Source organism: Nicotiana attenuata, unplaced genomic scaffold, assembly GCF_001879085.1.
Source record: "Nicotiana attenuata strain UT unplaced genomic scaffold, NIATTr2, whole genome shotgun sequence".
NCBI lineage: Eukaryota > Viridiplantae > Streptophyta > Magnoliopsida > Solanales > Solanaceae > Nicotiana > Nicotiana attenuata.
In genome coordinates, this window is record NW_017670268.1 from 978,371 (window position 1) to 987,252 (window position 8,882).

An 8,882-nucleotide genomic window follows, 5' to 3' on the forward strand; every position below is an offset into this window, starting at 1 on the left:
ATGAGCCCGTTTGGTCTTAAGAATATTTTCACTTTTTTCCGAAAAATTTATCTTTTTTCGAATTAGTGTTTGACCATAAAATTTTAATTTTCATGTGAAAATAAATTTTAGAATTTTTTAAAAATTTAAAAAATTACAAGAAGTCATTTTTTAAAAACTTCACTCACACTAGCTAAAATTGAAAAACAATTCAAATTTATATTTATGTCGAAACACAGGTCTAGTTTTCGAATATTATTTAAAAAAAAAATCACTTTTTTGCTTTTGTTTTTGAAATTATATTTATGTCCAAACGCCCAGTATATATATAGTAAACACAAAGTTAGGAAATGAAGAAAGCAAAAGCTCAGAAGGGAAAGAATGAGGCTACAGAGAGTTTGAGGATTTTCATTGAAAGGGCGGTTGCCTCTCTCTGCAATTAGCCAATGATTTCTCTATTTACTGTAAGAACCCTAACAGCCCTTTTTATCGATTGTATCGGAGGGAGTATATATATATATATATATATATATATTATTAAGGGTTTTCTATACCCTTCCACTCTTTTTTTCTTTTTCTTTTTATAATGCCTTCGCCGGAGCATTCTATGCTTGCCGGTGGAGCTGGTGGAAGCGGTGACGGTGAGTATAATCGGCTGCTAAAATGAGGCGATGATGATTGTTGTCATTCCCTTCTGAGCTTATTAATTAATCGGGGCATTTTGAGATAACCCGACCCGTATCTTGGCGGGGCAATGCCCTCAGATTTACGCTGGTGGGTTTTTGCAGCCATGGCGTCGTTGGACTCTCCTTTTGCCTTCAGTTAAACACAGATCTGAGCCTCACATATATAGTTTGACCTCTCTGTAACAACATCCCTATAACAACATCCCTATGTAACAATCATTCACTATAAAAGCAAGTTTTTTAGGAACCGATTTTAACATTACGTTATAATATATGTTCTAATAGCTTTTCAGTATAGCAGCAAAAAATATCGGAACAAACTAAGAGTTTTGACTGTATGTGTGAATTTTAGAAAATTCAGCTAATTTTGGAATGGGATATAGAGGATTCATACCGATTTGGTATGAGGTGTAGTAGTAGTTGATGTTGTTGTTTTAGATGATAGAAGGATTTGACTGCATGGATTGCAAAAATCACAATTTAGTTTTCTCTGTTTTGTCCGTGCGTGGAGCTAAAAAGGCCTAATCTCTTGTTTCACTGGTTATCAGAATGGACTTTTTGCTTTTCAAAATGCAAAGAACTAACAACTGTGAAAGTCTTATTAGTTTCAAGTCTGAGGCTGTGGTGAATGCAGAGAGCTGTAGGAAGTTTTAATGGGTGGTTTTGCCCCTCTCCGTCTTTCTCCTCTGCCAATGATAACTGCAATGAAACATTTTTCCATTAACAAAACCACCCTTTTGGTGAAAATACACAATGGCCTTGCTAGTTTCCTGTTCTTGTTACTCTCTTCGTTTCAATGCAATGAGGCTGTGGAGATTTTAGTCCTCTGTGGGAGATGAATCGGACATTTTTCTCTTTAGCTGAAAACACTGTATCTTGGCATGGCAGCTCAGATGGGTCTATGAGATTTGGGGGCAAAGTTCCATTTTTGGTATTTCCTCTGTCTCATAAGACTAACTGTTGCTTGCAGCCAATAGTGCTAAAGAATGAGGTTTTTGGTGACTCGGAGAGTGCAGGAGTCTCTAAGGTTGGGTTCTCTTTCTCTGTGAGTTCATAGTTGATGAATTCTCTTGGTTTAGGGACAAGTTATGCCGGCGCAATGAGTATGATTGACAGCTTGAAAGAGGCAATGATAATTTTGTAAATCTATCACATTAATCGGGCAATTGAGATTATCGACTCGTATCTTGGCGGGAATGCTCTCAGGTCTGGTGGGTTTTGCAGCCATGGCTTCGGCTGAATCTCCTGGTGAGTTTTAAGGGGCTATCTATCTGTTTGGCCTATCTAAAATAACAATACAATGGGTAACAACAACCCAAACAAGCTTTTATTGGTTCGTTTGATTTAGAGACAAGTTATGCCGTTGGTGGTGACTGTGGCTTGAAAGAGGCGATGATGATTGTCAATGTCCATTCTTTCTAAGCTTATTAGTCTACCCTTTGATATTATCTGGCATGTATCTTGGTGGGGCGTGCCTCCAGATTTTCTGGTGGTCTTTTGCAGCCATGGCATTGTCAGACCTCCTTTTGCTTGAGTTATAACACAGATCTGAGCCTCGACCGAAGCAGGGGTGATTTGCACAAATAGGATGCTTTGAGGCCATGTTTATATTTTGTCGTGTAAGTATTTTTGCAAACTTCATTAGTTTAAGTCTGAGGCTGCGGTGAAGCAGAGAGTTGTGGGGATTTCCATTGGGTGGTTTTGTCCGTCTCTGTCATTATGGGTTGCCGATGATCACTGATAACTTTTTTTGATTGCAAAACCACCCTTTTTGTGAAATTTCACATGACCACTTTTCCTTTTCCTACTCTCTCGGTTTAGCCTCTCTACCTTCTCAAGGTAAGGGTAAGGTCTACGTACACACTACCCTTCCCCCATCCCACTTGTGAGATTCAACTGGGTTTGTTGTTGTTGTTGTTGAGGCTATGAAGATTTTTTCTTCTGCGGAAGATGAAACATATATTTCTATTGAGCTGAAGAAAACTGTAACTTGGCGTGGCAGCTCAGATGGTTCTGTGAGATATGGGGAGAGAAGTTTCATTTGTGGTGTTCTCTGTCTCATAAGGCTTACTGATGCTTGCAGCCATGGCGGTTTTAAAGCAAAGAGTTACGCATAGCCTAGAGAGTGAGGCATCAGAGACATTGGGATTTTTTTTGGAAAGGGTGGTTGTCCCTCTCTGCTATGCCCGTGATTTATCCATTGATAACCAGAAAAACCAACAGCCCTTTCAAATAAACAAGAAAAAAGAAAAAAAGAAAATCTTTCATCCAAACACACCCTCGTACACTTTTTCGTCTTCCTCTTCTCTTTGTGCTGCTGTTACTGATGTTGTAAAGGGGCTGTGATGATTGCTTTCCTTTCTTGACTATGTTTGATCACGGCATTGAGAAAAATGAAAATACTGACCGTATCTTGGCGAGGCGATACGGTATGGCTTTGTATAGCAAACTGGTGTCTGCAGCCATGGCGGCGTCGCCTTCTCTTTTGCTTAGTTCAAATACGGAAAATCTGAGCCCTCAATTCCCATTTCATGTTCTTCTATGGCGAGTCATTATTCTCTTTTGAGAGAGATTTTAACCAAAAGACTCTTGTAAGTCTCATTTTAAGACTGTAACCAGGGACTTTTTAACCGAAAGAACTGTGTAATTCTTGATTTAAGAAACTAGCTCGTACTTCTCTCTTTTTTCCTCCTCTCTCTCACTACCCCACAGGTAATTTATGTATAGAGAAAAGAGGAGAAGAGAGATGGGAAATTCCGAGGTGAAAAACCAAAGAATTTCCCCATAAAAGACAAAGGTTAGTCCAGAAAGGAAAGAAATGAGGCAAAACAGAGAGTATTGGGAGTTTCTTTAAAAGAGTGGTTGTCCCTCTCTGTTCCGCCATTGATTTTCCTCGATTATCAAACAACCAACAGCCCTTTGTTTATGAGAACAGCAGAAACTGGAAAAGGACTTATCCTATATACATTGCATCTCTGTCTTTCCTCTGTGTGCGCGTGTGACTGTGTGTATTGTATTTAGAGTGGGATGGAAGGTACATAAAGAGGCAGTGATAATGATGTTACTATATCTGAGCTATCCGATTCGGGCATGGAGATGACTCGACCCGTATCTTGGCTTGGCAACCCGGTATGGCATGTGATTCGACTTCTGTCTCTGATATGCAACCGGTGTTTGCAGCCATGGCGTGGCTGTTTTCTCTTTTTGCCTTATCAATAACACACATCCGAGCCCCATTTGCTGAAAAGAAAAAAAACAGACTCTTTTTTCTTTGATTCATTACCCTCTCCAGGCCCCACACTGTGGGATACACCGGGTATGCTGCTGTTGTTGTTGTAATGTTTGGAATATGTGACATGTGCTACTTTCTGCTACAAGTTATCAGCCCAGAAAGAACTGAAGCAAAACTGAGAGTTTGGGATTTTCTTTAAAGGGTGGTTGCCCCTCTCTGTTCTGCTGTTGATTTTCCTCTATTCACAAAAAACAACAGCCCTTGTCATGGAAACAAAGGAAACATGAAGAATATAATTAAACAATAATACTCCTCCTAGTACTACTACATATCTGGGAAATTCAGAGGTGAAAAACCAAGGAATTTCTCTTATAAGTTGTTGTCTTTACTCTGTCTGAGAGCCGGCCACCCCAGACCCACGAGAGGTTTGAGAATGATCCTCTACTGTTCAGAGGCCCAAGGGCCACCAAAGATGCTAATCACGGTCTGGCTCATGGTCACATTTCATCCACTTAGACTTGGTTTCCTATCTCCTTAGAACTCAAGGATATAGCTGTGGTACGAGCCTATAGAACAGATCCTGTTCAAGTAAGGTCGCGAGAAAAAAAACCCAAAGAATTTCCCTAGAAAGGGAGGGTTAGCCCAGAAAGAAAGAGAAAGAAATGAGGCTAAGCAGAGAGTATTGGGATTTTCTTTAAGAGGGTGGTTGCCCATCTCTATTCACCATTGATTTATCAAAAATCCAACAGCCCATTGTTTGTGGAAACAAGCCGAAGCATAAACTGAAAAAACAAAAAGGATTTTACGTTATGTACACTGACATCTCTGTCTTCACTTTGTGTTTGTGTGTATGTGCTGTTTATTCAGTGTGTATGGTTGTGCGATAAAGAGGCGTTGATGATGTCGTTTCTCTATCTGAGCTAACCAATTCGGGCATGGAGATGACCCGACCCGTATCATGGCATGGCAACCTGGTATGGCCTGTGACTGAGACTTTTGTCTCACACATGCAACCGGTGTTTTGCAGCCATGACGTTGCCTTATCATAATTCACATCTGAGCCCTTTTTACTTGAAAGAAAAAAAAAGAGAAGAGAATCTTTTCCCTGATTTAATGTTTGGATATGTCGAACCTGCAATTTTCTGCTTACATGGAACAAAGCAAATGCTCAGAAGGGAGAGAATGAGGCTACATAGCATATAGGGATTTTTGGTGAAAGGGTGGTTGCCTCTCTTTGCATTAGCCTATGATTTCTCAAACAATCCCAACAGCCCTTTCTTCGGGAATATTTTGCATGGTATGGCCAGTTTTAGGACTGCTATTTTACATAGGGAGATTTGCACGAAAAAGATCATTTGAATCTTCTATGCAGTATGCATTTTCTTTTTCTTTCTTTCTTTCTTCCTTTTATGCTTCAGCTGGAGCATTTAATGCTGCCGGTGATTATAATCAGCGGCTAAAAAGAGGCTGTGATGATTTTGTCAATTCTTCCCGTCCCTTCTGAGCTTATCAATTGGCATTTGAGATTATCCGACTGGTATCTTGGCGGGGCATTCCCCAGGTCTCCCTTGGTGGTTTTCGCAGCCGTAGCGTCGTCGGATCTGTCCTTTTGCCTGAGCTATAACACTGATCTGAGCCTCACTTTCTCTTTGTCCTTTCTAAAATGGATATAGGCAGAGGCGGGTTCAAGATTTGAACTTAAAAGTTCTTAGCACTCAACTCATAGTACTTTTGGAAATTTGGGCTCAAAATCTAACACGAAAATTGCCTCTACCTTTCTAGAAGTAGGGGTATGGTTTGCGTACACACTACCCTTCGCAGGCCCCACTTGTGGGAATACACCGAGTTTGTTGTTGTTATAATCTAACACGAAAGTAGCAAAAATCTCATTAGTTTAAGTCCGAGGCTAAGGTGAAAGCTTCTCTGCCAATGATCACTCTAACGAGAAAAATTTCCTATTGCAAAACCACCCTTCTGGTGAAATTACACTTGACCTCTCTCTTTTACTTTTCTTGTTACTCTCTCTGGTCCATTATGCTATGGAGATTTTGTCTTCTGAGGAAGATGAAACAGGCATATATTTCTATGGAGCTGATAACACTGTGTCTTGGCGTGGCAGCTCAGGTGGGTCTGTGAGATATTGGGGGAAAAGAACTCTTTCAGTGCTTCTTAATCTGTCTCATAAGGCTAACTGTTGCTTGCAGCCATGGCAGTTTTTCCAAAGCCTTTTGATTTTTTGTCTGAGAGAAGGCGATTCTCAGCCTAACCCATTGTTTTGGTTTTTGGTTTTCCCTCTGCTCCTTGATTACATAGGCAAAAATTTGAGCTCATAACCTCATTTTACAGTCAAATATATGAATACTTGCTAGCCATTCCAACATTCAATAGTTTTAGGTTCTCAAACACTTGGTGAAACGCATTAGTTTAATTTTAGGACTTGGTGAAAACAGAGAGCTCTGGGGAGATTCTGTGGGTGGTTTTGACCCTCTCTCTTATTCTCTAGCGTCGATGATTACTCAAAAGAAATTATTTTTAATATGCAAAGACACACTTTTGGTGAAATTACGCTACACCTCCCTATTTTCCTTTTCTTGCTACTCCCTCTGTTCCATTTACGAGCAATGAGGCTTTAAAGATATTTTCTTTTATTTTATTTTGGTATGATGATGATATGAGTTGAGTTTAAAGAAAGAAGTGAGGATTCATATTGTCGACCCCAACTTGTTTGGGATTGAGGCATAGTTAGTGTCGTTGTAGTTTGTGTTGATGAATCAAACATTTTTCTCTTGAGCTGAAAAAACTGTATCTTGGTGTGGCAACTCATATGGGTCTGAAATATTTTGGAAAAATTCAATTAGTGTTTCTTTTCTGTCTCATAAGTCTCACGGATGCTTGCAGCCATGAAAGTTCTTAAAGCTTATGTTTTTTGTCTGAGAAAAGAAAAATCTTAGTCCACCCATTACCTAGATTGTGTTAAAAGAATGAGGCTTTATGTGACTCACACAATGCAGGAGTTTCTCTGTTGGTCGCTCTGTTCCTTTGTAGTTTGACAGCTTATGAATTCTTTGATTCTTTTCTATCAGCAGCCCTGGCATCAGACGATGTTGATGAAAACAATGATGACGATGCTAAATCAGTCAACTATGCCCTTATCCCAAATAGTTCGCATCGGCTATATGGACCTCTCTGTTCATTCTACTCTAAACCCCAAACCTAGTGAATGAGGCTGTGATGATCTTATCCAGAAAGCTTGAAATCTCAGATATTTGTGCTGAGTCTTAGCTTGGCTGGGGAAGGTAGGGGGAGTTTTGTTTTTTAGCTTTGGGTTTTGATACTTGTAGACAAATCTGAGCCTCATTTTGTATTACTTTCAATTCCTTGGACAATCTGTCAACATTTTCTTTTCTATTTTTTTTTTGTTTTTATGTTTACATGTCTCTAGATTATTAAACCCCTCTTCTTACAACAACCATGCTTCAGTTTCAAGCTAGTTGTAGTCGCTTATAGCCTTATATGAATCCTCACTATTTTTTCTACTTCGTTTGGACCCATTTTGTTCCAACATTCGATAATTTGGGGCTCTCTAACTCTAGAAGTTCTGCCATACAAATGTACTAAAAGGCCTCCTAGTAAACACTACAGGTAATATAAGTGTACAAAGGTTTTTTCCACTTTTGAAAAGAAGTTTCGTGTATTCACCTCAAATTTTCCATTTTCTCTGAGGCAGTGAAGATTATCTTAAAAAGACTGAACACTATTTTTGAGCTAATTTCTGGCTTGGCACTTGGAAGGTCTGTGGAGGATATTGTCCCTTCTCATGAGGCAACCATGTATGCAGCTATGAAGTTTTAGCTCTGCTCTTTGATTAAATAGGCGAAAATCTGAGCCTCCTCTATACCTCAGTTTAACTTTTGTTAGAACACTGTAACTGTATATTGGTGAAGCTTTCTGGGAATAAATTTGAATTTAAATTCCAGTCTTAAACTGATTTCGAGTTTCAAAGTTGTTTTGTGATAGTTGAGTTTTCAAGAAAAAGATTACAAAAATGGCATGGTCTCTCGTCTTGATGTCTTCATGTCTCCAATAGTTCATTCTGAATTTTTGCAACTTGTCCCATATTAGAAATGATGATGATAGCAAAACTATTCATGGGGAGGGTTGACATAAAAACAACTGTCTTTTAGCTTTCGCTGACAAGTCCATCTAATACTTGGTCGGTAATTATCTTCTTTGGCATATTTTTTTAATCATCAGATATCCTAATTTGGAGTATAATAATTGTCGCAAAAAGTGATAACGATGAAGATAAACTGAATTTATGTAGACCGAGGTTCCTAGTCAGTTGACGAGATTAGTTTTTTTTTTTTGGCATGGTATAGCGTGTAAATACTCAACCAAACATCAGAAATAATACTTTTTCAAAGTACGTATGACCAATTGTTGACATATGTCAGAAATGGTTGACATAGGACCAATTGCAAATATGAGATTATCATATATACTAGTTCTAGTTCCTGCTCCTTTTGAAAGCTTCTCAAACCTCATTAGTTTAATACTTAAAATATAAGGCCATCAAACGACAATGAAATTGCGCACAAAAAAAAAGTGTAGTAGATAATTTCCATAAAAAAAGTAGAATATATGAAAAAGGATGCACACACTAAAACCTAAAGTTTATGAACTTCCTCTTTTACATTTTAACTTTTTTTTAGTGAGATGTAGCGAAACTCTTACTCATATTTCAAGGACCATTTTGATAAAAAAGCTCGCGTACTTTTAAAACTGAAATCCTCAATTGCCCCCATAAATAAGGTAAGAGTCTTTTCTTCTTCTAATGACTCATTACCGAAGAAAAAAGAAAATATTACAATAAATATTTTATACAAGTTTAGGATAGTGTAAAGGGAGTGATAGAGAGATGGAAAGACAAAAAGTAAGCTCAAAAGGGGGACAATGAGGCTACAAAAAGAGTTCAAGATTTTTTT

The 8,882-nt window shown here is 38.6% G+C and overlaps 1 long non-coding RNA gene across 2 annotated transcripts; it reads left to right on the forward strand.

Annotated features, from left to right (window-relative positions):
* The first annotated feature begins 321 nt into the window (after positions 1–321).
* Positions 322–7,881, forward strand: LOC109236996. Of its 2 annotated transcripts, none has more exons than XR_002069585.1 (2): positions 322–1,913; positions 6,981–7,881. It is a non-coding gene; the product is annotated as an uncharacterized LOC109236996 (long non-coding RNA). The 2 variants fall into 2 exon arrangements; XR_002069586.1 differs by having other exon boundaries at positions 6,984–7,881.
* The last annotated feature ends 1,001 nt before the right edge of the window (positions 7,882–8,882 follow it).